This window comes from Panthera pardus, unplaced genomic scaffold, assembly GCF_024362965.1.
Source record: "Panthera pardus isolate Hobbes unplaced genomic scaffold, ASM2436296v1 HiC_scaffold_12, whole genome shotgun sequence".
NCBI lineage: Eukaryota > Metazoa > Chordata > Mammalia > Carnivora > Felidae > Panthera > Panthera pardus.
The window spans coordinates 105,723,827-105,751,060 of record NW_026526677.1 but is presented as its reverse complement, the minus strand read 5'-3'; the positions used below and the strand labels follow the sequence as shown (position 1 = coordinate 105,751,060).

The 27,234-nt window shown below is 40.8% G+C and overlaps 1 protein-coding gene across 6 annotated transcripts in view; it reads left to right on the top strand.

Moving 5' to 3' along the window:
- POU2AF2 (POU class 2 homeobox associating factor 2) overlaps positions 1-27,234 on the top strand; it is a 487,862-nt gene that overhangs the window by 389,896 nt on the left and 70,732 nt on the right. For all 6 annotated transcript variants that reach the window (XM_053900520.1, XM_053900525.1, XM_053900522.1 and 3 more), the window contains one exon: positions 25,731-25,929. The gene's annotated coding sequence lies outside the window, so the exon portion shown is untranslated. The remainder of the gene's footprint in view (positions 1-25,730; positions 25,930-27,234) is intronic.

The following is a 27,234-nucleotide window of genomic DNA, read 5'->3' as shown; positions in this document are numbered from 1 at the left end:
GCTTTTGTTCCTGCATTCTGTGTAATGTATACATTGTATACAAAGTGTATAAATAATATACATGATTTTCTATTACTGTGCAGTTCTAAGCAGTAGCCAGGCCCCTGGCAAAGCTAGGATGTGACAACATTGTAAATAGTCCTGGATGCCACAGCTGTTACTTGTTCTCTGTTTGTTTTTGGTGTTCTATGCTGAAGCTATGCCATGAGTTCAGACCTTCTGGCCACTGGTCTTAATAAGTGAAATTGAGTGTTTCGAATGGTAAGCAGTCAAATGGTATCCGTCATCCCTTAACATATACCATATTCCTTAAGCACGTGGGGTGAGGGTGCACTTACATAAACAGATGGCCCAGCTGGGCCAAGCACAGAGCACTCACCTCTGATGGGCATTTCTACGTTGCCTGCACTGAACAGAAGCCTTGACCCAGACAGATCAGCTATTCCCTTCGCCCTCTAACACCTAAAAAGAATATACACCCAAGAAATAGATCTCTTATATCTCTAGGCTTCTTGATCCAGATTACTTTCTAAATTAAAAGAAACTTCATTTTGATGCCTTCATTAATCCCCTCACAAACCCATTCACTCAACACTCATCAAGCACCTACTATGTTCAAATTGCTAGTGATGAGCTGGGGAAACAGAAATCAGTGAAGGCCTGGCCCTTTCCTGGAGAATCACCGTTCGATAGTCAGCTCACCATTCAATAGTGAGCCCAGGCAGAAAGACAAGTATTTCACCAAGTATTCTGTAACAATCCTACCCTTTTAAGCAGAACTGTTTATTGAACTTTCTTACATAGCTGCATAGTCTGGGTCTATATTGCTGTCCAGGCTTAGGTTTCCAGAATTCACATGAATTTTCATAGTTTTAAATTTCTATAGCTCCCCAAATGAAACTCTCTCATATGAAATGAAAACACAGAAGGACTCAGAAAAACAACAGGTCACATCTTTGAAATATACAAGAAAGTGGAGTCGCAGTAGAGGAAAATGGCCTTTTTAAAGCCAATTATGTTATCTCAGCTCAATCTTAAATAAATGGAAGGGGGAACTAGGCAGCAAATGCGGCTTTCCAGAAACAGATGTTCCTCTCATTTGGGTACTAGAGTTCGACCCTGCTTTCCAACGTACCAGACAATGACATCTAACTTCCTTCTGAAGCCAACACTTGTTGATTATTATGTGTCAGGAACTGTGCCAGGCACCAGAGACACATAGGTAAACATGACAAAGCTTCTGTTCTCAAAGAACTTCGCTTATCAAAGTGAATTCTGTGGCTTCCTCAGAGTTGGTACAGGCAACTATTAAAAAAAACGTATCTCACCGGACGACATTATTGTGACGGTAATGCGTCTCTGCCCTAAGCCAAAGAGCAAAACTCAAGAGATCACAGAAATCCAAGGATAGTGATAAGCAGGCAGGTAAGAGCATCACACCGCAGGTTCTCAATGAGCCCGTAGGAAAGTGCGTAGCCTGCTTCTTAATCTGGAAACACAGGTTGCAAACACCTAAAGAGAGAAACACTTAGGAGTGGTTCTAAAGGAAAGTGATAAGCAGAATGTGACTTTGAGGCTTGTGAGGAGGCATGGGGGGTGAGTGGGTGGGTCATACTGTCCTCACAAGAGGTCAGGATGCCCAGACCTGACCACTGCGACACCCCTCCCCTGTGGAGCCCAGAGAACAGAGTGGGATCACTCAATTCCATCAGCAGTGTGTGCTTAATATTTAATAGGCTTCCTGCCATGACAAAGAAATGTTAAATCCTCTGCCATATCAGAGAAACCTGCGTCTTAAGGAGCAGTGCAAAAGAGCATTGGTAGCACACTACCTGTCCTGAAAACGTGGATCAGCTCCCTGAGCTTCTCGCTCCACAGTTTCCTAACCTGTAAAACGGGGATCGTCTAGTCATTTGGGTTACATTACATGATGAGTGTCAGACACCTAGATGATGTAGGTAGAGCACACTGCCTGGCTCAATAAATGTTGGCTTCCTGGAAAAAAGATTTTAGAAGGTTCCCATAGCACATGCCTGAGGGGACGTTTGTAAAGATGATATTTACATTTATAATGATTATACTTATAGCAGCCAGGGTATTCTGGCCAATGAGTAAAGAACAAATTTGTAACTGGAGTATAAGTGTTTGGGTGGCTGGCAAAGGTCCAGCAAAATCGATAGAGCTTTGTGTTGAACTCAGTGCCTCCCAGGAGAGAGCTCTGTACATCCCTTGGAAGAAGGGAAGCTATCAAAACAGGCAGGCATTCAGTCTATTCATCAAACACAAACTGAATGCCTACACTGTGCCTATACCGAGTGGCATTCTATTAAGAAATGGGGAAAGAGGAGTTACAGTCAACAGAAGAAACTAGAGACCCCACAATAGAGGTCAGTCAAAGGGTATCCACAGGATGGACCATGGAATATACGACCAGAGGAGTATATCTTCTCTTCCACCTGTGCCCCCACCAAAATTACTGTCTTACCCTCCCAGGAGAGAAGTCAGAGTTACAAGTTAGGAGATAGCCACTTTGAGCGATGGGAGAGATTTGCTGACTACCTAACTACAAACAGGTTTGGGCAATGTGGCCTTACACTTCTGAATGCTTAGCCGCTCTAACCCCAGGCCAGGCAGGACACCACATGATTCAGGACTCTGGAGGAGGAAGAGTTTGCTTTCAGCTGAATATATGTCACCTCATTGGAAGAACAATTTGCAGATACATGTTGTTGTCATGGGCTTAATCTTGAAAAGCAGTTTGGAATGTAATTTGAATAAGAAATACATATATATATATATATATATATATACACACACACAAACATGTATGTATGTATGTATACATATATACATACATATACATGTATATGTGTGTATGTATATACATATGTATATATACATATATGTATGCATATATACATATGTATGTATGTATACATATATACATATGTATGTGTATATATACATACATACATATATACATATATATGTACATATATACATATATATGTATATACATATATATATATATGGTATAATATAATGGATAATATTATATCAAATGCTGGGTTCTGTATGTAATGCAATTCTAACCACTGAGCTGCAGTAAAGAAATTACCTAAAGTCTTTACAAGCTGACAAAGAAATGTTAAATAATCCACCAATCATACCACCTGCCAATGAAATAAACTGCTTTTGAAATGCTGCTGAAGTAGGGTGAAAAGAATAAGTGGGATTTGATTGTAAGCTCCCAGGTCCCCTGCAATGTTGACCCTCAGCCATAACAACGTGCGCTCGTTAGTTACTAGCTGTGGCTTTCCTCCAACCAGGTCTTTGTGCGGGAGAGGACAACTATAGTTATCACCATCAATCAAAGTCAGCTTTATAAAAGGAATTAGAGACTAAAATACCCTTTCCACAAAGATAAGGGGAAACAAAAGTGGTAGAGAGTAGATTGCCCCTTCCCTCAGGAAAATCCTTGTGAACAAGAAATGGGTGGGGGGTGGGGGGACAAATATAATGATCATGCCAAATGTAGACTCTTTAAGAGAAACTCTGGGGTCCCTTGTAGAAAGTGTTTGTCTCAACACAGTCAGCATTCTTGTAAACGTATGGGAGATTTTTTTTATTTCCTGATTTATTTTTGAGACAGAGAGAGAGAGAACAAGCTGGGGAGGGATAGACAGAGCAGGGGACATAGGATCTGAAGTGAGCTCCCTGCTGTCAACACAGAGCCTGATGCGCAGCTCGAACTCACAAACCCTGAGATCACCACCTGAGCCGTAATCAAGTATCCGATGCTTAACCGACTAAACCCAGGCACCCTTGTATGGGAGTCTTAGACCCTTCCACTACTTCTGTTAGTAAGGCTTGCCAGTATGTGAACTGACTTTCTTTGCACAGGCTCATGATGTGCTTCCTTTGATTTACCCACAGAACCACCAGGTGTGTGGAAGAGTTTAGGCTTCTGGGGAGATGGTCCTGGACGTAGAAGAACATATGTTTACGTTCTGACACTCAGCTGCCCACGTCCTCACATGACACTGGCCCTTGCATCCACACAGCTATCAAAATGCAAAGAGGCTTCCACTCTTAGACATTTCGATGCTTCCTCAACTTGGGTACCTGCTCACCTGTCGGGGTTCTCCAAGCTGACTTAGCCACATCAGGGAAAATGGCTATTTTCCTGGCCTCAGCCACATGGGCCAGCAAAATGCACAGACATTAACTACTTTATTAGCTTCATGAGTTTTAACCTGTGCAGACACACATGCAGCCTCCACTCCCATGAGGATGTGGATGGAACAGCTCCATCACTATCAAGTTCCCATGTGCCCCTTTGAAGTAAACCCCGTGCCTCTCACTCCGGGCAGGAATCCCCTGGTCTGATGTCTGTCAGTGTAGACTGGGGCAATTTCTGTTCCAGAGCATCGTATAAATGGAAGAGTAGAGTAGGTACACTTTGAGTGTGGCTTCTTTCACTCAGCCAGATGTTTTCAGGCTCCATCTACGTTGTTGAGACTGTCCGTGGTTTCTTCCTTTTTACTGCTGAGTAGTACCCATTATATAAATGCCCTACAGTCTGCTGATCTATTTTCTTGAGAGTGGACGTTTTTGAGTGGTTTTCAGCTTTTGGCTATAAACATTTGTGTGCAGTTCTTATGGTAGACCTGTCTTCATTTCTCTCCGGTCGTCACCTAGAAGCGGAATGGCTGGGACATAGGCTAGGTATATGTTTAACTTAATGAGAAAATGGCAGACCGTTTTTCAAAGTAGCTGTGTCCTCCCACTAGTTCCACATCCTGGTCACCACTTGGTGTCGTCAGTCTTTTTATTTATACCATTCAAGTGGGCGTGTAGTGGTACCTCATTGTGGGTTTTTTTTTAAGCTTATTTATTTATTTTGGGGGGTGGGCACAGAGAGAGAGAAGGAGAGAGAGAAACCCAAGCAGGCTCCATGCTGACAGTGTGTGCCCTGAAGCGGGGCTCAAACTCACAAACTATGAGATCATGACCTGAGCCGAGATCCAGTCGGATGCTTAACCGTCTGAGCTCCCCAGACGCCCCTTCATTGTGGTTTTAATTTGTGTTTCCCTGATGACTAATGATGTTGAGCAGTTTTTCATGTGCTTATTGACCATTCAAATATCTTCCTTTGTGAACTGTCTATTCAAGTCTTTTGCTCACAAGTAAATTGAGTTTCCTCTTTATTATTGAATGGTAGTGCTCCATATATTCTGTTTGCAAGTCCTTTATAAGTCAGCTATCTATGACAAACATTCTCTCCAAGTCTGTGAGTTCTCTCTTAATTTTCTAAACAATGTTCTTAACAGATCTAACCTTTTGGTAATCAGAAGTGTGTAATTTGATGATGAAGTGCTCTTTGTCATTATTTTTTTCCTTTATGGCTAGTGTTCTCTGGGTCCATCTAAGAAATCTTTGCCTAACCAAAAGTTACAAAACTGTTCTCCTATGTTTTCTTCTGGACCAATGTTTCCTGACCTTTCTTACATTTTCATCCCCCATGTGAACTTCCCAAGGCTGCCTTAACACAGTAGCAATCTTGGGGGTTTCACACAACAGAAATTCATTGTCTCACAGTTGTGGAGGCTAGACGTTTAAAATCAAGGGGTTGGCGGAGTCTTGTTCTCTTTGACAGCGTTGTTGAGGGGATCCTTCCTTGCCTCTGGCTAGCTTCTGATGGTTTGCCAGGAATCTCTGGCATTCCTTGGCTGGTAACACTTCTCTCCAATCTCTACGCTATCTTCACATGGTCTTCTCCCCTGTCTCTATATCTCTTCTCTTCTTATAAGGACACTAGTCATCCCCTACTCCAGTATGACCTCATCTAAGCTTCCTAATTACATCTGTAAAGACCCTATTTCCACATAAGATCACTTTCACAGGTACCAGGGGTTATGGCTTCTGTATAAGTTTTGGGAGACACAGTTCAACCCACAATACTTCCATAGGAGTCTTTAGATACTCTACTTCTAATCACCCCAACCTCCCAAACATGAAATGTGTTATAACCACAGATATACTATATATCTATTCTTTGGAGGACAACAAACTATTGTAATATCTAAGAAAATTTTACCCTCCAAGGGCTGATTTTCATCCCCTCTCACATTCAAATGTATTAACCATCTCTAATTAATTTTTGTGTATGGGGTGAGGTATAGGTTCAAGGTCACCTCCCTATATGGATATCCACTTACTCCAGCATTGTTTGTTAAAAGGCTTTTGTTTTCTCCTTCAATTGCTTTGGTTCCTTAGCATAAGGTGTAGTTTTATTTCTGAACTCTTATTATGTTACACTGTCTGTCTTTATACCGACAGCACACTGTGTCTATACAATGCAGCTTTCTAGTACAGCTCTTCTTTTTAAGGATTATTGTAGCCATTCTACATTCTTCGAATTTCTAAATGCATTTTAGCAATGACATGCCAGTGTCTACACACACACATTAAGCCTACTGGGTTTTGAGTGGAATCATGAGGAGCACCATCACCTCAGCCATATTGAATCTTTCAATCCATAACCGTGCTATAATTCTTCATTTCATTTCGATCCTCATTCCTTTCTCTCAGCAACATTTTCGTATTTTTGTTTCTCCTCAGTATATAGAATTTATACATCTTTTGTTAATTTTAATCCTAAGTGTTTTGTGGTTTTACATGCTATTCTAAATGATATTGAAGTTCATTTTACAGAAGTTATTGCTAGCGTGTAGAAATGCAATTACTTTTTGTATATTGACTTTGAATACCACCACCTTACTGAACCCACTTATTAGTTCTAGTGATTTTATGTAGATTATTTAGGACTATGTATACAACATGTTGTCTGTGAACAAAGATGCTTTTTTCATCCTTTTTCAATCTATGTGCCTTTTATTTCTTTACCTTCTACTTTTTCTTCTATGCCTTTTACCTCCTACTGGAGGTAGGACCTCTCACACAATGTCAAGTAGAAATAGCGAGAGTGGACATCTCTGCTTTATTTCCAATCTTATGGGCAGGTTTTTCAGATTTCATTAGCAGAATTATGCCATTATAATTATGATATTAGCTATAGGTTTTTTGTAGATGCCCTTTATCAGACTGAAAAAGTTTCTTTTCATTTGCAGTCTGCTGAGACATTTATTGATTTTTTTTTAATAAATGGGTGTTAAATTTTGACAAATACTTTTTAATCTATGGAGATTGTGTGATTTTTGCCCTTTTTTTAATGTGGTAAGTTACATTAACTGATCCTGATTTTCAAATCTTGGGCCAATCTTATATTTATGAAATAAATACCATTTGGCCGTGATGTATTATCCCTTTTATGTGTCACAGAATTAAATTTGCTAGGAACTTGGTAAAGTTTATACATGTATATTCATGATGGAGGTTGGTTTGTAGTTTTCTTATAATGTCATTACTTTTGGCACCAAAGTAACTCTGGACTCATAAAATAAACTTGGAAATATTATCTCCTCTTCTATTTTTCAAAAAGAAATTGTTTAGGATTGGTGTTACTTTTCCTTAAAAGTTTCATTGAATTCATCAATGTAACCAACTGGGCTTTCCATAGGTAAAGGACTTAAAATTTTTTTTAACGTTTACTTAGTTTTTGAAAGAGAAAGATAGAGAAAGAGACAAAGAGCGCAAGCTGGAGAGGGATAGAGAGAGAATGAGAGAGAGAGAGAGAGAGAGAGAGAGAGAGAGAGAGAATCCCAAATAGGCTCTAGGCTATCAGCGCAGCCTGAAGATCGTGACCTGAGCCAAAATCAAGAGTTGGACACTAACCAACTGAGCCACCCAGGTGTCTCTGGGCATTAGAATTTTGAATGTGTGTAGTAGTTTTACTTCTTAATTCTTTATATTGGTAATTTGCATATTCTCTTTTTTTTCCTGATACATCTACCTGGTGTTTATCAATTTTACTGAAATTTTCAAAGAACCAACTTCTAGCTTTACTGGCTTTCTCTATTGCTCATAAATTTTCTATTTTAATTGATTACCTCTTAGGTCTTTATTATTTCTTTGGCTTTGGTTGAATCTGCTCTTCTTTCCGTAGCTTCTTAAAATGAAAAATTCATCATTTCTTCTTCTTCTCTGGTGTAAGTATTAAAGCTATAAACTTCCCTTATGCATGGCTTTAGAGGCATCCCACAAGTTTTTTATATCTTCTGTTTTCATTCATGTGTAGTACAAAGTATCTCCTGATTTTCTTTCCGGTTTCTCCCTTTGTTCTTAGGTTATCTAGAAGGGTGTTGTTTAATTTCCAAGTAAATTGGAGGGCTATTAATAAATTAGATAGCTCTGTTATCAATTTCTAATTTAATTCTATTGTAGTATGTAGGATTTCTTTCTTTCTTTCTTTTTAAAATTTATTGAGGCTCATTGTGTGGCCCAACATATGGTCTATATCGATGAATGTTCCATATGCATTTGAGAATGAGTACTCTATAGTTCTGGCACATGGTGTTCTATAAAGGTTAATTAGGTCAAGATGCTTAATTTATATTCTTCTGTTCTTTTACATCCTTTCTGAGATTCTGTCTACTTTTTTTTGTCAGTTACTGAAGAAATGTTGCAATCTCCAAATACAGTTGTAGATTTGCCTATTTTTCCACGGAGTTTTATCAGCATTATCTTCATTTGTTTTGTAGCTCTGTTATTAGGTGCACACATATTGAAGATTCGTATCTTTATGCTATTACCACAATATCTCAGATACTGCAGCATTATAATAAATCTTGAAGTCAGTACTGTAAGTCTTCCAACTTTCCCTTTGTCCTTTCATAGTTATTTGTCTATTCTAGGTCCATTGCATTTCAAAAGTAATTTTAAATTTTAAAAATTTTAAGTTTATTTATTTATCTGACAGACAGAGAGAGAGAGAGAGAACACAAGCAGGGGGAGGGGCACAGAGAGATGGAGAGAGAGAATCCCAAGCAGGCTCTGCACTGCCAGCACAGAGCCGGATGAAGGGCTCTAATTTATGAACTGTTAGATCATGACCTGAGCCTAAGTGGAACATTTAACTGACTGAGCCACCCAGGCGCCCCTCAAAAGGAATTTTAAAATCAATGTCTACCAAAAAAATCTGCAAGGATTTTGATTGGGATAGTTTGAATCTAGAAATCAGTTTGGGGAGACTTGACATCATAATGACATTGAGTCTTCTAGAAATCATTTTGGGGAGACTTGACGTCTTAATGACATTGAGTCTTCTAGAAATCAGTTTGGGGAGACTTGACGTCTTAATGACATTGAGTCTTCCAGTTTATAAATGTGACCTCTATATCTCCATTTCCTTAGGTTTTTTCATTTCTCCCAGAAACGTTATGTGGTTTTCAGTTATAAGTCTTGCACATTTTCTACTAGATTTACCTCTAAATATTTCCTATTTTGATATAATTGTAAATAGTAAGGGTTTTTTTTTCTGTTTCTGATTGCTCATTTTAGTATAAAGAAATACAATTGATTTTTATATTGATCTTATGTATTCACTTACAAGTTCTCATGCCTTTTCTGTAGATTTCATAAGATTTTTCCACCTGGATGATCATATACCTATGAATAAAGACAATCTTCTTTCTCCCTTTATAAGGCATGCCTCTTATATCTCTTGTTTGCTGTATTACATGTCTAGAACGTTCAGTGCAATGTTGAACAGAATTGGTGAGAGCAGACATCCTTGTTTTGCTCCTTATTTTAGAGGAAAAGCACTCAACATTTCACCATTAAATATGATGTTAACTACAGATACCCTTGATCAAATTGAGAAAGTTTTCATCTAGTCCTAAGTGGCTGAGAGTTTTTATGAGGAATAAATGTTAAAATTTTATCCAATGCTTTTTTTGCACCTATTAAGAGAATCAGTTTTTCTTTTTTTTATTTTTTTTCCAGTCTGTTATGACAAATTATATGGATTGATTTTCAGAGGTTTTATTAACGTGGCATCCTTGTGATAAGCGTCACTTGGTCATGACGTATTGTTTTTCATGTATATTGTTGGATTCAATTTAACAAAATTTTGCTATGAAACTTTTCAACTATGTAGTTTTCTTTTCTTGTAATGTTCACACTTTGTCTTATAATATTTTAACTTATGTCCGAGTAAGGCTAGCCTCATAGAATGAATTGGGACATATTTCCTCCTTTTCAATTTCTTGAAGATTTTATAGAGAATTGCTATTATTGATTATGTAAATATTTGGTATAATTCATCAGTGAAGCCATTTGGGCCTGGATTTTGTATGTGTGTGTAGGACAATTTTGAGCATCAAATTTCATTTCTCTAATAGATACAGTCTGTTGGGATTACCTGTTTGCTCTTGGATAAACTTTGATAGTTTGTATCTTTCATGAAGTTGGTACTTCTCATCCAAGTTGTCAAATTTATTGGCATAAAGTTTTCATAATACTCCTTCATTATCTTTTTAATATCTGTAGAATCCTTACTGATGAAACCTCTCTCATTTCCAATGTTGGTAATTTGTAATTTCTCTTTTTTATTCCTAATCAGTGTGGTTTGAATTTCATCAGTTATATTTGATCAATTTCAAAGAACTAACATTTGCTTTTCTTGCTTTTCTTTATTGTTTTTCTGTTTTCAATTTCATTGATTCCCATTCTACTCTTTATTATTTCCTATCTTCTCTGTATTTTGGATTTCATTTGCTTTTCCTCCCCTACTTTTGTAATGTGTAAACTGAGGTCACAAATTTAGAAAACTTTTTTGTTTCTCTTGTAGGTGTTTAATGCTATGAATTTTCCTCTAAATAACAGTTTATCAGCATCCCACAAGTTGTAATGGTTGCAGTTTCATTTTTATTTGGTTCAGAATACTCACCCTTTTATTTCTTCTTTGACCCATGGGATATTGAGATATATAAACAGCAAAGAAGCTGTTTACACATATTCATACAAAGACTTGTATACAAATGCTCAGAGCAGTTTTGTTTGTCATAGCAGAGAATTGGGAATGGCCTAAATGTGCACCGACAAGTGAATGGGTTTCTTAAAAAACCAAAGCTGTGGCATACTCATACAATGGTATACTTCTTAACAGGAAGAAGGAATGACTATTGATACATACAACAATGTGAGTGAATGGCAAAATTACGCTGCATAGAAGGTGAGAGATCAGAAGACCATGCATGGTATAGCCCCACTAATATAAAATTCTGGAAAATGCAAACTTCTTTGCACTGGCACAAAGCAGACTACTTGGCTAGGGAAAGAGAAAGGACAGGGAAGGGCAGGAGAGAAGGATTCCAAAAGGGCAAGGGGAAACTTCTAGAAGAAATGGACATGTTTATTATCTTGACTGTGATGGTGACTTCACAGATGCATCCATGTGTCAAAGCCTATCGAATTTTACACTTTAAATGCATGTGAACAATACCTCAACATAGCTCTTAAAGAAAAATGCAATCCAGAAAGGAAACAATGGGTCATCACTGCTCAAAATACTGTGACAGCTCTGGTGACTAGCTTATCTTGTCAGAGGCTGCCTCCTTCCCTGCTTCAAGGGTTTTGCAGTCTTTTACTCAGTTTCAATGTCCTCTTGCTCCTCTCCTATCCTCTCTGTTTCACTGGTGTGTGTGTGTGGGGGGGGTGGGTATTAAAACTCCCTAAAAGGAATTTATGCAAAGGATACAGGAGTGCTGATTCATGGGGGCACATGTACCCCAAAATTTATAGCAGCACTTTCAACAATAGCCAAATTATGGACAGAGCTCAAATCTCCATCAACTGATGAATAGATAAAGAAGAAGTGGTTTATATATACAATGGAATACTACTTGGCAATGAGAAGTAATGAAGTCCTGCCATTTGCAACAATGTGGATGGAACTGGAGGGTATTATGCTAAGTAAAATAAGTCAGTCAGAGAAAGACAGATATATGTTTTCACTCATATGTGGGACTTGAGAAACATAACAGAAGACCATGGGGGAAGGGAAGGAAAAAAAAGTAGTTCCAAACACAGAGGGAGGCAAACCATAAGAGACTCTTAAATACAGAGAACAAACTGAGGGTTGATGGGGGAGTCAGGGGAGGGGAGGGGAAAATGGGTGATGGGCATTGAGGAGGGTGCTTGTTGGGATGAGCACTGGGTGTTGTATGTAAGCGATGAATCACGGGAATCTAACCCCGAAGCCAAGAGCACACTGTATACACTGTATGTTGGTTAACTTGACAATAAATCATATTTTAAAAATAAATAAATAAATAAATAAATAAATAATAAAAAAAAATAACACCTCCCTAAGAGAAGATCCCAATCAATATTCATGATGGAGCCTGGCTACCTCAGAGGTCATGATATCTCTTTCATGTGGTGTTCATGGTTGCCCTTGTTAGATTAGCAGGGTCTCATTCAATCCATCGTAATCAAGATGCCACGAAGGAAAGCAAAGGAGCGTAGGTGACAGGAAGTACCTTTGGCCCCTTCCCTGAGGAGAAGACTAAGTGGGCCAAGGGCTGAGGGGTTCTTCAGGCTCATTTCCTCCTCCCCGGTACAAGAAAGCCCAGATCTCCCTGTTTACGTGGGTCCCCAGAGCTCAGGCCACCCCTGTATGTACCGAGTCCCTGAAAATGGACTCAGCAGCTCTTTGCAGCCCTTCTCCGCAGAGGCAGGAGCTCCCAAGACTGCGAGCGCTCGGGCCCTTGTTGCCGGAGAACAACAGCAGGCAGAATCAGACACGTCGCTGAGTTCTCTCCAGAGCACAAACGGTTCTCAGGCACAATCCATCACAGAAACAGAAAATGGTGCTGTTTTCTCCCGGCGGTCAACTCCTGGACTGCAGAAATGGTTAAGAGCGTGAGACCCCGGCAGATGTTAAGTCTTACACAAATGTGTGAGGACGAAGGGGGAAGGGGAGGCACCATCTGAAAAACGGAGCCGATGCTCCATTGTCTCCAAAGGTCGCACGCCATAGGGAAAGGTCACGCTCAGAAAGAGGCTCTCCCTGGTAAAACTCAGACCTCCTCATCTCAGCTGTGTTCTCCGAGGTCCAGGAACAACATCGCCCTGGCGTGGGAGTTTGTTTTAGTTCTCTGAGCTGCTGCTTCTGCCAAGAAACTCCTTGCCGCCTCTCTGTCCTGCTGGTTGTTGGACTGGTCGTTTCCACATGAAGAATCGAGAGCCGGTCGCTGAGCAGAGGGGAGACGCGGAGGCCTGAATGTTTGTTATTATTAAGCTCACTCGTGTCCTTCTGAAATGTGGTGCACATGTGTGAGAGGACAGATGCCGGGGATGGGTGTTTTAGCCTAAGAAAATTCTCCAGCACAAAGGCAGCAGACCCACAGCTTTGCAGTAAACCTTATTGTCTTGCTTCTCTCAGCCCCCTGTCTCCTTTCAAAGAGCGTGTTTTTCAGTGACTCTTCCAGAACAGGTAATGTCGACACAGAACAGACATTACGGTGTGAGGGGCGAAGATGAAGCTGGAAAATGGAAACAAATGTAAATGAAATGATCACCTCGGGGGTGAAACCAGCACGCGCACTGGCTTGTGCCGGGTAGCTGTCCTCACCCTCTCTGGCCAGATACGCAATTCCACAGGCTAGGTGGCTCAGAAACAGCAGAAAGTTCTTCCCATGATCCTGAAGGCTGAGAGTCCAGGCTCTCGGCTGGGTGAGGGCCCCTTTTCTCGGTCACAGACTTCTTGTGTCCTCGCGTGGCAGAAGGGCGAGGGAGCTCTCTTGAGCCTCTTCTATTAGGACACAAATCTTATTGGTGTTGGGTAGAGACCATGGCCTGGTCTCTTCCCAAAGCCCCCGCCTCCCGCCATCATCAGCTCGGGCATGAGATCTTCAACATGTGAATTTGGGGAGAATATGAACATTCAGACCGTAGTCAGAGCAGTTGCTGAGAACTAAGGTGCTTCACTGTACACATAGACAGACAGACAGACACACACACAAACACAACACACACACACACACACACACACACACACACACACACACACAGGACAGAAATCAAAAGTGACAAAATGCACAGAATTTAGGACCGTCTAACTCGGGCGGTGGCTCAGCCTTGCCGCTACCAGTTCTAAGCAAGTTTCTGCAGGCTCCAGGTTGCATCCGCACGGGGATAGCCACGACCCCTGACAGGCTGAGAAATGACACGGCAGAGAAAAAGCGGTCACTGCGTGTGCCGGGGTTCGTGTGTGCCATCATTTTCCCCACCTGTGTAATTCTCTATAGAATACCAACAATCTTGTAATGAAGGAGGAGCTTCCTTTATTCTGTTGAATGTTTATTCAACAACCATTTATTGAGTGCCTACTGTGTTCCAGACATTCCCCCTTTCTCCTTTAAAATTGTCTCTTTAGTTTTCCAGATTCCAGGGTGATTCCCTATTTGTAAATGAAGATTTTCTTGCTTCTCTCTCTTCCATGTAACTACTCTTTATAAACTTCTATATAACAGGGGATGTGTACACATAAAACACACACAGAGAGAGAAAAATAGATCATGTCAACGTTACTGAGAGAGGCAGGTGCCAAGCAAGCCAAGATATAAATGAAAAGTTTGTAAGAATAGCAATGACTTACCCAGAAAAATGCGAAGCTAAAGGATTTTAGGAAAAGAAACTGCAGATACTTGTTCTCGGCCAACTTTCGTAATCTGTGCACTGAAAAGGAAAATATAGTTTTGACCGTGTCATCCTTGTTTTATCAGAGCTCCCAAGCTGTTGCAATCTACCATCCCACGCCGTACATTTCTTCGTGATCTTCCACATTCTGAGATACTTTATGTTTTAAGGATCTTGCCCCTCCAAATGTTTCATCAGTCTGCTCGAGTTAGCTTTCCCCCTCACAAGGCTGCCCGTTGTACAAAGTCAGTATCTAAGGTCTAGAAGAAAAAAAGCAAAAGGCCAGTCCCAGAATTTAAGCTCAGAGTTTGTACTCTGCTTTAACCTGCACTTTACTTCATTTCAAGAGTTGAAAAGCCTGTGGGTACCTTGCTGAAAAGGCTTCATGAATGAACAGTGAACACTTCCCTTCAAAACTGGAAGATGATTTAAGCTCCACAGATCCCCCCCCCCCCGCCCGTATAATTTAGAGTTCGGATAAATAGACAAATTAATTTTAATGCAAAACAAAATAATCATGCTCTAGCTTGACGTATGCATCAGATGCCCAAGTAAAATCTGGAAAAAAAAAAAAACCAACCACATGTTATACAAAACTTCGGTTGCTCTTTTACGTTCCCCATTAAACTGTCTGGAGAATGGTTTCTCTCCTTTTAAAGTGCTTGATAGCACCTCTTGCTCATGTTTTCATTGCATCTGTTTCTTTGCAAGTAGAAAAAAATGATACAAGGATGAAATAACTTGGAACAGAGTTTGCCAAGGCAGATCCGTAAAGCGCATAGAGTCTGATTTTCTCAGACGTGTGAGGGATGGCGTCAGTGGTCATGAGCCTGGCTTATGCCCACGCGGAGTTGGAGCTACATCTTCCGCTCTGTCCTTTGCTGTGTGGCCGGGAGCCCAACGCTGCTCTGGTGTGCCTCTTGGGTGCACACGCGGCACCCTGCCCGCCTCCCAGCCCCACCGTTACTCCATCTCCTCCCTTGCTGGGATGCCTCCAAACCCCACGGAGAAGCGACTTCTCAGCCCTGACGCGCATAGTTCTCCACCGCAGCTGAGCCATGCTTGGGCTTCAGTGGAAAATTCACCAGTGCCGAAGAGTGTTTTGCTTCTCTGGCACCCAGCCTGTTCTTTGAATACCTGCGAGAGGTGCAGGATTCTTGGGCTGATGAGACATCCGACTGAGTGAAACCCGAGGAAGGGCTCCTGTTGGCAGTCCTGTCGCAGGGCTGCTTTGGGAAGACAGGTCAGTGCTGAACCCAGGCTCCTCCGTGTCAACTCAAGCTCAGGCGCACCTCCGTGCACCCAGCACTAATCCAGCTAATAATCGCCGGTTTCCTTGGCAACTTGCATTCTCCCACAGTATGGTGCTACTGTGTTTCCACTTCTCTAAAATGGGTCACAGAGTCCTGCCCCCCCCCCGAATGATAAATGCTTTTCCCCATTTTGGTAAAAGCCAGAGTTCTCCTCAGTTGTTTATAAAGCAGTCATCACTGCATCCTCCTTTTTGTTTCCTATAACAGATATGTTTTTAAAATTTTTTTTAATGTTTATTTATTTTTGAAAGAGCATGAGGGGGAGAGCGGTGTGCAGAGAGAGAGGGAGACACAGAATCCGAAGCGGGCTCCAGTCTCCGAGCGGTCAGCACAGAGCCCGAGGCAGGGCTCGAACTCATGAACCATGAGATCATGACCTGAGCAGGAGTCTGTCACTTAACCGACTGAGCCACCCAGGCACCCCCACTGCATCCTCCTTTTATACAGCAGAAAGCCACAAGAGGAAGGGAAAGCAGGGGGGGTTATGGATGTATCACTCTGGCTGAGCAGAACCAGTTGTTTGTCACAAGGAAAAACTATGTGGGAGGAAGGAGGAGAAAAGGCAAGAATTACACAGCATTGTGCCGAAGTCTGAATTCTTTGTTATGAGTTCAAGTAAATGACCCGGCAAAAAAAGATGGCTTAATACTCTGACTCTTGGATGTCTGGGTACTATGAATGATTTGAAGCTGACTTTTGGTAGGTTACAAGTGAGTAGAGCTTTTTTTTCTTTTTTTTAAAAAAAGGGTAGTTATATAACAGAAGTGTTAAGAATTGCTGGATTTTGGTTTTGAGCTTTAAACCTGTCACTTTAAAAATAGTAAGAGAAAGCTCTTGCCAACATAGCTTATGGAGGCAACATCAGCATTGACTATTTCTTCTCTGCATCGTGTGTCTTTCTCTTGAGCAGATCCTGCTCCAAATGAGACCATCCCGACCCAACCTCCCATTATCTACCCAGGAACGAGAAGAAATAACAAAACTATTTTCTGTGATGGTGGCTATGACTTGGTTTTTATAATGAGCCCAGGGAAAGCTAACTCTGTTTTGTGTTCAAAGTTGTAAATCTTTTATAAAAGCTCAAAATGCCTTGAATTGTGAATAATCTCAAGAATTAATTATGATGGAGCATTATTAAAATGCTTCCTTTGGAACATGCTTTGCATCTTGGGCTGTCTTCTAAGTGCATATCAGAAGTTATACTAACAAAGTAAGCACAGCTTATATCCTAGAGGACAACGTTGCTCACAGTGACTACAAATGCAGGTCATCTGTGCCCACTTTCTGGCCCACAAGACCACACAAATTTCTGGACACTCCTCCAAATGCAAAGAATTGAGCCATGATTGTTTCCTATAACAGATATGTTTTGTGAGAAACCTTCACAACATCTTCCCATTGGATTTATAGTCAACAGCATCTTTTGTAAAACAATGGTAAAAATTTTTAAAACAAAAAAAAGTAAAGTTTAAAAAAAAATCTTCAAAGCAGAGACTGTTAGTTGTTTTCCTAATATGTATTCCCTTCTTCCTTTGAATGAAAGCAGAGACCTACATCACTGGGTGTGGTAATTTGCCCAACTATAAAACTAAATTTCTAAGCATCTCTTAGAGATAGAAGTGGATGATAAGATATGGGTGGAAGTCATGGCATGTGGTTTCTTGGAAAGGGGACTGACTTATATGGGAGGCAGAATGGGAGAGCGGTAGCTGTTCAACCCTCTTGTGAGCATCAGGTTCCCCTGAAGACGAGAGCCATTTACTAAGGGCAGTAGAGCAGAAATAAGGACACTGGGCCCTCAGACTTATTACCTTATTACCCTACTTCTAGACGTCTCTCTCTTTTTTTTTTTTTTAACATTTCTTTATTTTTGAGAGACAGAGCACGAAAGGTGGAGGAGCAGAGAGAGAGGGAGACACAGAATCTAAAGCAGGCTCCAGGCTCTGAGCTGTCAGCACAGAGCCCGATGCGGGGCTCGAACTCACGGACCACGAGATCATGACCTGAGCCGAAGTCGGCCGCTTAACCGACTGAGCCACCCAGGCGCCCCTGGACTTCTCTTTTAAGAGGAAAAACACATCTCTGATCTATTTTAATTACTTTTACTTTGTATCTTTCTTACTAGCAACCAAATTCAATCTTATCTCACTATTCCCTTCCCAGTTGTGTTTGGCAGAGAAAATGATTGTGATATTAAGCCAAATTATTAAAATTTAACTTAGGTGATTCCACCTAAGGGGAAACAGAATCCTATAGATCCTAAGCATGACCACTTCAGTGAAGAAGAATCTCTGGAGTACAAGAGAGGCATAGAAAGAAGTCATTTACGAGACTCATTGTAAAAAGCAAATCATAGACGTTAGCCTTCAGAAGGGGAGAGTTACATACACAGTGTGATCAAAACCCAGAAAAACAGGCAAGACAAAGAGGCAAAGGAGGAATGTTTGTGTGCATATATAATTAATTAAAAGAGGGAAATGAAATAAGAAAAGTGGTATGGGCAGCTATAAAGTACAGAAATCTTTAGCAATAAGGAAAAACATCTTCTAAGAAGACATACAAATGGCCAACAGACACATGAAAAGGTGCTCAACGTCACTCATCATCAAGTAAATGCAAATCAAAACCACAATGATATCAACAATAGCCAAATTATGGAAAAAGCCTAAATGTCTATTTGTCTATTGACTGATGAATGGAAAAAGAAGATGTGGTATATATATATATATATATATATATATATATATATATATATATATATGTGTGTGTGTGTGTGTGTGTGTGTGTGTGTGTGTGTGATGGAATATTACTTGGCAATCAAAAAGAATGAAATCTTGCCATTTGCAGCAATGTGGATGGAACTAGAGTGTATTATGCTAAGCAAAATAAGTAAGTCTGAGAAAGACAAATATGATTGCACTCATATGTGGAATTTAAGAAACAAAATAAATGAACATAGGGAAGGGAAGGAAACATAAAATAAGATAAAAAGAGGAAGACAAATCATAAGAGATTCTTAATCACAGAGAGAACAAACAGGGTTGCTGGAGGAGAGGTGAGTGGGGGGATGGGCTAAATGGGTGATGGGCATTGAGAAGGGCATTTGCTGGGATGAGCACTGGGTGTCATATGTAAGAGATGAATCACTGGGTTCTACTCCTGACCAGTACTATATGTTAACTAACTTGAATTTAAATGAAAAAAAAAAAAAAACCCACAATGAGGTATCACCTCATACCTGTCAGAATGACTAAAATAAAAAACTCAAGAAAAAACAAGTGGTGAGGATGTGGAAAAAAGGAACCCTTGTGCAACTGTTGGTGGGGAAGCAAATTGGTGCAAAACAGTATGGAGTTTCCTCAAAAAATTAAAAATATAGAACTACCCCATGGCCTAGCAGTCGCATTAAATCTTGCCATGGCAACAACATGGATGGAGCTAGAGAGCGTAATGCTAAGCAAAATAAGTCAGAGAAAGACAAATACGATATGATTTCACTCATATTTGGAGTTTAAGAAACAAAACAAAAGAACAAAGGAAAAAGAGAGAGAGAGAAATGAAAAAACAGACTCTGAACTATAGAGAAGAAACTAGTAGCTACCAGAGAGGAGGTCGGTGGGGGGAATTGGTGAAATAGGGGAGGGGGATTAAGAGTACAGGTACCATGACGAGCATCGAGGAGAGCGCAGAATTGTTGAATCACTATATTGTCCACCTGAAACTAACCTAACAGTCCATATTAACTACACTGGAATTAAAATTTTTTAAATTAAAAACTAAGAAATGAAAAATTTTAAAAAGAAGAAGACAAACAGCCTTCTGAAATGGGAATTTGAAACTCGTGGAATGACGGAGTAGATATCATGTTTAGCAGGGACATTTAAACATATTGGAGTGCATTAAATTCTGGGTCCTGGAAAACGGGGCTCTTGGCTGAGCTTCCGGGAACAAGGCTCAGACCACCCTGCAGAACTGGCCTGTAAGGCAGTTGCTGACCTTCCACAGCCACCCCAGACCAATCCACACTGCCTCATCGAAGGCCCCCCCAATGCTTCTATTTCTGCATCAAAGCTGACCTCAGCTGCACCGCTTGGTCTGTAACAAAGCCCATTGCTCCCAACACTCTGCTGTCATATTTGTCATGCGTCTTCCTGAGAAGAGCCTAGAAATTTGAATGGTGACTGCTAGATTCAGAGGCAAGACTCATAACAAAAGAATTTCCCCAAATACACAGAAAGACTTGTCAAAATACGATGGGGAGCTATGAATAGGATAAATGTGTGCCACACACTGCTAAAGATGAAGAATTCAGGACATTCTGAATGTTAACACTGGTTAAACAATTCAGATAACTGGTAAAAGTTCAGTTTCGGTCTGAAAGTAAGGTCACCCCTGAGCCTGAGCTAAGAAAGTCATGACGTCCATGGTGACCCAGAGATGCATGCATTCTCCCAGTTAACAAATGATCACGGGGTGCAAAGACATGCCAGGTCCTGTTCTAACACTGAAGATGCAGCAGTGACACGATGAAAACTGATAAAAGCCCTTGCCCCCGTGAAGTTTGCATTTCACTGATAAAGCAAATAGGACCCGAAAGGTCAGATACAGGAATCCACCACCGCATTCCTGCAGTTTATCCAGGCTGAGCAAGCTGTATTCCCTAATTCCTTCCCCAGAATCTCCCAAAGTTGGACTTGCCAAATGATAAAATGTGTTTCAAGAACGAAAGGGGCTTGGTGATGGAATAGTTCAGGAAGCGACAAGGAGACAAGAGTAAACAGGTTTGTCAAAGGCAGGATTTCTCAGAGGTTTTATTAATATGTTTAATATATTCCAACATGTGCATTGGAAATCGTTCAGAAGGGGATGGAATAAGTATGTAAGCCATGTGTCCAAACTTCTATGGCCACAGAAGCTTTATTTGTGAAGCATTTTACAGAACGAGAATACCCAGGAATGTGTTAGAAAATGCTTCCTTACTCTGTAACAAAGTCAATTTTATCCTCTTAACATAACTGCTGGAAGAAGTGAAGGATATTGCCGTTAGAACAGCAGCGAAGCATTGGGTTTGGCTCCAAAAAGAACGCCTTGCTCTCCAGGTGAAAACAGGGGAGGATGAGAAAATGCATTTGAAAATACCATTTTAGGAGATCCTGGGACGTTTTCACATAAGAGAATCGGCTTAAGGAGAAGAGTAGAAAGAGAACACCATGGTTGAGTTGAGAAGGGACTCCAACAAAAGAGAAATATATAAAACGTGGGTAGTGAAACATCTTGTATTTTATTAAGGGACCCTATTCACAGAAAAAAAGGGTTAATTAAGGATTATATACAAAAGAAGCTTTTTCTCCTTACTGGGTGAAAAAAAAGTACAATCCATATGCTTTTGGAATTACCAACGGGGAACATGGTATTGAAAGCAGTAATTTTATTCCTTTTCTTCACCAAACCTTTCATTACAACCATGAAAAAAAAAATCAAATAGCTCTAATTTTAATATGACCTGTCCATATCTTTATGGGGTGCTAATGAGTAGGGAAAAATCAGAGTGCAGCTCACACACACAGAGGGATGGAAGAAAGGTAAGGATCTGCAGGGTAGAGAAAAAAGCTTTTAGATAATTGACAGGTCACAAGAACCCTTGAAGGGAATAATGAGACCCCCTGAGCTCAGAAGACACCAAACGTAAGGAAATATTTTTGAAAGATTATGCGAATCCTATGTCTTTTCCCCAGAGGCCAAAGTCAGACAAAATGGATCAACATTTTGAACTCTGAGAGCCTTCCTCCAACTTTCAAGATCCTGACTTAGAATATCAAAGGTTGGGGAAAGTTGTAATTCCATTTCTTCTGTGTCAGGATACGATGGAGACCACATTAGTTCTGAAGGTCTGCTCAAAGTGGACACGGTATGGAAAGCACTGGGGGTGTGAAATTAGACAGTTTATTTTCTAAAACTCAAGAGGTATTTTTACAGGGTCAAATGAAAAATAATAAGGCTTGAAATACACAAACAAAATGATTTCTGGTTGAAAAATCTCCCCAGACCACCCCTCTCAGCATTACTGGCTTTCATCAGATTCCATAGGTCTGAATAAGCATGTGAATGCTGGGGCCATACTGACAAAATCAAAAATTATCGTGGAACAGATTCTATGGCCTCAAAATTACATTGGTTTTTGTGAAAGATACATTAAGGAAGTAACTGCCATAGTCTTGCCTCAGGAGTTGATAATCCTTTTGTGGAGATGAGATTATATATGGGAAGCAAACAAATTTACAACAAATGAGGTCCCAAGTGGGAGTGGGCCCAATCCTAGCTTAGAGCTATGGGAGAAAAGGGCCAGCTTTACAAAAGGGAAGAATCAGTTTGACATATGGCTTTGGAATGTACTTCAGCGAGGCCAACAGGGACAGAGAGAAATGGAGCACAAGCGGAGGGTCCTTCCAAGAGCCAAACCTAGAGACAACCAAGAAGAGAGAGAAAGAGATTACTCAGAGACAATCCCAAGCCCGGGAGAAGGAGGCATCTGTGGGCATCGTGAGATTTTCCTCCAAGTGGGATGAAGCGTTCACCCACTCTGCTGCTTTACAGATTCCACTCCACATCACAAAGCATTACAATCACTTCATGTGACTTTTCCCTGCTGGACAATAAATTCCTCCAGGTCAGGGGCCAGATCATATTTCAACTTTGAAGCATACACCACAACAGTAGAGTAGGGGGAGCACCTAATTGGTGGTCTTTTAACTGACCACAGGGACTAGAGTAGCCACAGAGGGGCCGCCTACCAGCCTGGAGATTCGAAGGAGAATGGGAGGGTCACAGAAGCAAAGAATCTGGCAGGTCTAGGAGGCAGGTCGGAGGCCTAAGCCTAAAACGCGTAAGAGGGAAGGCTGAGAAGAAAAATCCTAAAAGCAACCCCAGGTTCCCTTTCATTCTCATTCCCCTTTATCCCCTAAAATTGATGTTTCTGGGCAATTGCCTCCTTTAAAAGATAAAAGAAATGGCTTAGAAAAGCAGCCTTCATTGGACAGCAGCCAGAGTTCTTCTAGCAAATATATTCTAGCAAATACACCAAACAGACTAGCAGAGGTATTTGGAATTGCTGAATAGATCACTAATTATTTTCAATTCTTGCCAAAATAGGAAAAAGAAAGAAAGTGATTCATTTGTTATTTGACCATAAAGTCTTGATCCAAACCACAGTTATTAGTTAGGGCCAGTGTAGAAAAGCCAAGTCCTGCTGGAACGAGAGCCTTGTGGCTGCTCACCCAGGCGTGCAGGCACCTTCCGTATTCTGCACAGCAGAGCATGTGGATTTTGCATCTGAGCATTGCTATCTGTGATGCTCGGCATGGCCGGTTCTCTGGCAGCATGGCCACAGCCTCAAGGGCTCTGCCCTTGTCCCTGCTGTCTTCTTATTTCATGAGCTGGCAGCTTTGCAGGGCAGAGCCTGTACAATTCTCCTCTTCCAGACCTAAGAAAGCCTACGTTTCTCTTGTCAGTGGTAGTAGAAAATGTAAACCAATGTCTTGTGGGGGTTTTTCCCCCCAAACCACACATTAACTATCACAAGTCTTCAGGAAGACAAAGAAATAGAAATTAGGCATAGAAACAGAGACAGAGATAGAGAATCCAAGTTTCCCAGAGGCAAGGACTTAACTCAAGGCGAGAGCATACATTAAAAGAAATTTAAATGGCAGATCCAATCATTGAATGCTTAGACTGTGACTTAGATGCAATCACTTAATGAATCACCAGCTTCCTTGTGCCTTTCTGAATCACTGTGACGACATCCACCTGCTTGTGTGTTTTTCCCACTGGACTACAAGCTACCCAAGGGCAGGGATGCAATCTTATCCACTGCTTCTGACCATCTCATAACAGACTCTCAAAAACTGTTGCTGGAAGAATGATAATGGGATCCTCTCTTCCACAATAACTCTTTCCTGTATAATACTTAGCATGTATTTTCTCTTTTTTTAAATGTTTATTTTTTGCGGGGGAGAGAGAGAGAGTGGGTGAGGGGCAGAGAGGGAGAGAGAGACAGAGAGACAGGGGGAGAGAGAGAGAGAGAGAGAGAGAGAATGAGAATATCCCAAGCAGGCTCCACACTGTCAGCCCAGAGCCTAACATGGGGCTTTATCTCATGAACCATGAAATCACAACGTGAGCCAAAATCAAGAGTTAACATTCAACCAACTGAGCCACCCAGGTGCCCCTTTTGGGGCCATTTTAAACAGCAAATTTGCTAACAAAAAAACACAATGCAAAAAAAAAAAAAAGATGCATGTCACTAAACAGATGGAGAAAAGGACACTGTTTACAGCATGAAAGCTGAAACAAGAAGGCAGAGTGTCACCTTGCTTGACCTCAGCTGGAAGGTGTGTGTCAGGTGATTTGAATTTTTCACCACTGTGTACATATTCGAGAATGAACCGGAAGGAGCCATGAGTATTGGTTATAGGGTTAGGAATAAAAGTGAGTGGGTTAATTCACAAATATGGAATCCAACAAGTGAGTTACTGTACTGTGGGTCCAGAAGAGGGAAATTTCCCTCACAGATTATTTTGAAAATTAAATGAGCCAATACATACGAAGAGTTCAGCACAATGCCTGACATACCATTCGCAGTCAAGAAATTCTTATTCTCTGACTGATAGAATGAGGTCCCACTTCAGACAGGAGGTAACTTTTGTGCTGGCCCCTGAAAGATAGATAAGGTACGGACATATATAGAAAACCAGAGAGAACAGCATAAACCAAGGCAAAGAGTCAGGACACTAAAGAATGTGTATGGGGACAATCAAATGGCCACACGTGGCTGAATCCTAGGCTGTATGAAGGAACTGGATGAGAAAGAATTTGAAAAGACCAGTGAGGACCAATTTATTGACTTCCTTAAGTTCCGGGCTGAGGAATCTGGATATAATTCTACAGGGAAGCAGGCAGCCGTGATGTTCTTTGAGCAGGAAAATAGTGATGAGGACTGAATTTCCAGAAGGATAAGCTGGCGATGGTGTATAAAATGAATGATGGATGTAAGGGCAGCAACTCAGGCAAGCATTCAGAGAGTAAGAGCCTCACTGATCACAATAATCATGTGGTAATTTTGTGATTTTAGATAAATTTAATAGGAATAAAAAAGGAAGGAAGGAGGTGCATCAAAGTGAAGTGTTTTCCCGGACTTCTTGATGAAAAAAATTTATTTGAGGTTCTCATTAATGACGCAAATTCCTGGGACCCAGCCCTTTTCTGTGGAATCAGAACCTCCAAGATGGTGGCCTGGGGAGCCATCTGTCTTCCAAGTACCTTCCATTATTCTTCCATCAGGGAAGTTTGGGAAACATTGTCTCCAAGCTGTGGGGACTAAGAACAGTCACTCTGCCCTAGGCATGATCAAGAGCAACACCTCCCTTTCAACCCTAGATGTCCTGTCCGCAAGGACACTTGGGACAGAGACTGAATCACTGTGGGCTTGTCTTGTTAAGCAAGCCTCCCTAGGTCTTAAAGAAAGAAGCATACTGCCTACCATGGAGCACATCACCCTGGGCTTAGTAGTGAAGAAGTGCAAATGGTTTCACAAATAAGTCAGCCTCAGAGAGAAATTTTATTTAAAAAAAAAAAAAACAGGAACAACCAACTATATAAATTTGAAATAAGTTTTGTATGTTCTCAACTCTAAGGGACAAACTCCTTAATTTGCAATCCTTTTAAAAATCCAACTTGTATTAATCCATGAATAGTAGGAACTCCAGCTGCTAGTTCTTTGTTTTTAATTGTTTTTAATGTTTATTTATTTTGAAGGAGAGAGAGACAGAGTGTGAGCGGGGGAGGGGCAGAGAAAGAAGGAGACGCGAATCTGAAGCAGACTCTGGGCCCCAGCTGGCAGCACAGAGCCTAATGCGGGGCTCGAACTCACGAGCTGCAAGATCATGACCTGAGCTGAAGTGAGACACTTAACCGACTGAGCCACCCACGCACCCCTCCAGCTGCTAATTCTAAGGTAGGAATATAAAGTGCTTTCTATGTTTATACTAAAGTAAACAGGTATGAAGAAAGAAAAAAATCTGTTTGAAATTGCTTTGGGGTCTACTAATGAACTGTGAAGATCTATTTTATGATCCTTGACTTAACCAATTATATGGAACACTAAAAGAACAAAAAGAAAGAACTAAAATTTTCTACTAGTAGATATTACATATGGTTAAGAAGCCACTAGTATCCAATGTATTCTTAATAGATGCTATTAACACATTAGTTGAATCGATTACGTTACATTGAAGAAGGCTCTAGAAAGTAGACCATGGAGTCAAAGCTACTTTGAGGAATAGATTAGAATTAATGTATCTTTTTAAAAACTTTCCCTGACATTATTTATATACTATTTATTCCCCTCCCCCAAAAAATAAACAATGTCAGGAGTCATATTATATCGGTACTTCAAAAATTTAAAGATAATCTAGTCTAATCTCATGTCGTAATAAAGGAAAAAGGGGACCAGACAAATTAAATGACCCATGATTATACAATTAGTTAATCAGGAGTAAGAAGTTGAGTCTACTGCACCACCTTGCCTATTAGCAAGAGGGAGAAATCCTCATGACCCCTACACACAGTCCCATTTGTATCTTTAAGGTAGATCGAGTTAAAAATAAATAGACAGTGTCTTGTATCTATTAATAAAAGCCATCACTATAATGAATGAATGAGAGACAACAATAACATTTTGTGTTCAAACACTTGGGAATATCATGGGCCTCTGATCAAAATTTTGTTTTCTGAGCAATACTGCGATCAAATATATTCCGAGTGCATGAGTATTTAGAGACCGCCAATCACAGATTCTTGGTACTCACCTAAGCACACCTCAGGGGTCCACAAATCCAAGAACTCCATGCCTAAAGGATACTGGTACACTATCAACCACCAGTACAGGCCTGTGGTATATGTGAAAGATTTGTGCACAGCCCGTAGGGAAGCTAGAGATCTCACGCATCTCTGAGACAACATCTGGCAAGTTGCGGGCATCTGGAGTCCCCACTGGATGAGATGCAAGCCCATTGAGTGGAGTTAGTGATAAGCGACACTCACACACACACACACACACAGACACACACACACACACACACACACACACACACACACACACACACCATATCTATGTGCAATCACTAGTTTACATGGAAACTAGGAGACTCATTTTATTTTTCATTCATTCATTCCTTCATTCATTTAGAGAGGGACAGAGACAACATGAGTGAGGAAGGGGCAAAGAGAGAGGGAGAGGGAGAGAGAATCCCAAGCAGGC